A 4,014-nucleotide genomic window follows, 5' to 3' on the forward strand; every position below is an offset into this window, starting at 1 on the left:
CAGCAAAGAAACCCTGAGTGCAGGAGACTGCAGAACACATTGTACATCTTGCCCCTGGCTTACCTTGTTTGAGTTTATCTGGCAGGCACACTCCTCTTGACATTTAGAATCCCAGTCTTTTTAAGAGTTCAGAATGCTGACATTTATTACTCTTGGATAAACACCGTGATATTTCCTCATAATCTAAGTGCCAAGGAAATTTGACCCCACTCAATCTCTCTATTGCCATCTACCCTGCAGGAAAGAAGCCCAAGATTTTGTAGAGAGTTCTCCATGAGGGTTCCACTGGCCGCTTCCATATGGGTGGAAAATCCCTCCTCTGATTTTTGATGTTTAGCTCTCTTAGGTGGGCTTGATGCCTCACTGGGCTCTTCTGAACTATGAGAGGCAGTGACCACTCATCAGTGACTCATTAGAAGGCTGTGGTGGCTTGAATATGCTTGGCCCAGGGAGTGGCACTATTAGGAGGTGTGGCCTTGTTGGGGAAAGTGTGTCACTGTGGAGGTGGGCTTTGAGACCCTCCTCCTAGCCACCTGGAAGAGTCTGCTCCTGGTTTCCTTTGGATAAAGATGTTGAACTCTCACCTCTTTCAGCACCATGCCTGCCTGGACACTGCTGTGTTTCCTGCTTTGATGATAATGGATTTGGTCATGGTGCCTGTTCACAGCAGTAAAACCCTCACTGAGACAAAGGCTTATTGCTGTGCCCCTCTTTTCTTAGATTTCTCACTGTTTCTGACAATGTCACAAAGACTGCTTTGAAGGCATTTCTAGGACCCTACTGTGCAGAGTGAATTCTTTCCTCGACATTTGTTTTAGGAATTGGTTTTCAGGGTATGAATGAAAAGGCTGCAGAACTGTGCTAAGCTGGGCAATCAGGTAGGATGGTGCCTTCTATCCTTCCTTTGTTGAGGGTTGATCTGGGGCTGCTTGTATTCATTTGCTAAATTCTGCACCCCAAGATCTGGTTGCTCCAAGATGAGCAAATTCAGACATACACTAGCCTTTGTTGTGCAAGCCTTACTTCCCAATTTAAAACTATTGGTTGGATAAAAATGGCTGCAAGCAGTTACTGGGGAGAAGAGAGAGAGGTAGAGAGGTCACAGGTAGGGACCATGGAGGAGGAGGAGGAAGATGAAGAGAGAGGGGGAGGAAGGGGAGAAGACAGAGAGAACAGATGGTCTCCATTAGTAATGATAGACCAGAAACACATGTCTCAGTGAAAAGCCTCCCAGGACACCAGGCTGCTGAACAGAAATAACCCGGTAAGATTCCAACATCAAGTATTTGGGGAGCACAGTAGGCCAGCAGTGGAGTTATATTAGGAGTAATCCCCCAGTAGTTGCACAGAGCCTAATAAACAAATATTAGTTTGAGTCTCAGTCATTTAAAGCTGGATTGAGATAGGTGTAACTTATATTATTTTTACACTCCTTGCTTCCTCTACCAGTATCCGGATTCCTCTGACTTTTGTGCAATCCACAAAGCCAATTCCCTGAAGCAGAGTAGCTGGAGATATTTTACCTGGAGGCAGGGTATTAAATGCAGTGCTTTGAAGGAGCCAAGATGTGCTTTATGCACCAACAGCCCCAGTAAGGAAGACTGTGTGAGCATCCTCCTTTCCAGTAACGCGTGTCTGGATGAGCTGGTGGGACCCACCCCTTCCTTAAAGGAGAAAACAGTCCTCCATCTGTGTAGGGTGTAGGGCTCCCAGGTTGCCCTGTGTACTTGGACACTTGGTGGTATGGGGCTTGAACTTTGGGGTCAGATGTGTGAACAAGAAGATAGAGGCCAAAAGAGCTCCTGAGAGTTAGTGGAAATGCGGCCCCAGATGGAGGGGAGTAAGAATGGGGACAGACAGATAGGAAGCCTGAAGCAGTGTTATTTAGAGTACACAAGAAGGGTCTATGTTTCTATTTTGAAAATTGCTGAAAATGGTTCTTTCCTGCCTTACTACTTCTTCCTGTGTCCCCCTTTCTTCTTAGAATAATCTGTGAAGATCCTGTAATTAAAGCATTGAAAATAGAAAAGAAAAAAAACAAAAAAACCAAAAAATCCCAAACCCTAACCCTAAAATAACCCTAAATCCTTGCTGCTTCTTTCATTAAAAGAAATGAGAAACACAATAAAATCAATTTCAGTGAATTTTCCTCCGAGCCTCCATCAATATATTGTCCCAGCTTTATTCTACGTGAATGGGTGGTCAGGGTGTGATTATGGCTTGAGCTTCTTCGAAAAGTCAATTCTTTGAGATCGTCATTAGTTATAGGAGATTTAAAATGTTAACAAAACTCAGAATATGTAAAATTTGAATCTTGATTATCTGTATAGTAATTAGTAAGTATGTCCCAAATTCTGACAAAGTTTGCCCTCTGCCCCTTAATTTTGCTTTTTTTGAGACAAGAGTTTCACTGTATAGTCCTGGCTGTCCTGGAACTCACTCTGTAGACCAGGCTGGCCTCGAACTCAGAGATCCACCTGCCTCTGTCTCTTGAGTGCTGGGGTTAAAGGTGTGCACCACTACCACCTGGCTAAAACTCGTATGGTGAAATGACCATAGTGCATTTCACCTGCCTGTCCCCACTCACCTGTAGCCTCTGCCACCTTCTCTCACCAAGCTCCCGCCCTGTCTCACCTGAATGGCTCTACCAGCTCCATCTTTAGCCAGGCTCTGCCATGTTACCTCGATCACCAAGGGCAATCAATAATAAAATCTCCCCCCCCCTCTCTCCCTCTTTCCTTTCAAAATATTTATGAAAACTTTTTTTTATTTGATTGCTGACTTGGTGAATGGTATACTGTCCTTAAGCAGAGCTATGGAAAACAAACAACAAGGGCCAGAGAGGTGGCTCAGCAGTTAAGAGTAGTGGTCCATCTTGCAGAGGACCTGAGTTTGATTCCCAACACATTAGGTAGTTCACAACCATCCCCAATTGCAGTTCCATGGGGGATCTAACGCCCTTTTCTGACCTCCATAGGCACCAAGCATACATGTAATACACAGACACACATGCAAGCAAAATACACATAAGACAAAATGAATAACTCCAATAAAATATTTTTTAAAAATGAAATAATGGCCTGTTGCTGAGGGGGTCACTTGCAAGCGAGATCTGGGGTCCCTTTAAGCAAACTGCCTTTGACATTGCTCAGGAGTACTGGTTTGAAGAACCAAAAGAACCATTCCTGATTATTAAAATACATGGCACATGCTCTCTAAGTTATTGGTTAAGACTTGTGAATTGGCTAGGCATGAGCTTGAAACTGTGCCTTTTTTGGCTCCAGGGGATAAAGGTGTGGGTCATACATGGTATTTTTAATATTAGAAATGAAGACAGTTTTGAGTTTTTCCTGAAAACGAAAACATTCTTTTATGAGGGGACATTCAGGGAACCCAGTAGGTGTCTTCTCAGCAGGGTTGTGTTTGAGGTGGAGGCAGGGGGATCAAGGAGACAAGGGGCTCTGTGTCTTATGGGAGACAGATATGTGAACAGTCATAACTCAAAATGACAAGGGCTGCTACTGAGAGGAGGGCAGATGCTCTGGGGAGGACGAAGGAGCTAGGGTATAGCCACAGAAGACTATGGAAGGGGCAACCTTAGGTTGTGTCTCCTTTGAAGAGGATTTAGTGACCTCTGCTGGGGAGTGAGACCTCAGCTGGAAAGAGGCACAAAGTTGATTTTTCTAAAGAAAAGAAAGCAACTTCATAAAGGTGGGGCCTTAGAGGAAGAGCAGCTTAGTTAGTGTAAAGGCTGGAGAGTAGAGACAGCTAAGGGTACTGGAGTGGGGAGAGGACAAAGCAGAGCCCCGGAGGGACCCAGGGAGGCCTGTCCAGCAGTTCACTGGAGGGACCCAGGGAGGCCTGTCCAGCAGTTCATTGGAGGGACCCAGGGAGGCCTGCCCAGCAGTTCACTGGAGGGACCCAGGGAGGCCTGTCCAGCAGTTTATTGGAGGGACCCAGGGAGGCCTGTCCAGCCATTCACTGGAGGGACCCAGGGAGGCCTGTCCAGCAGTT

Source organism: Mus pahari, chromosome 5 (assembly GCF_900095145.1).
Source record: "Mus pahari chromosome 5, PAHARI_EIJ_v1.1, whole genome shotgun sequence".
NCBI classification, from domain to species: domain Eukaryota; kingdom Metazoa; phylum Chordata; class Mammalia; order Rodentia; family Muridae; genus Mus; species Mus pahari.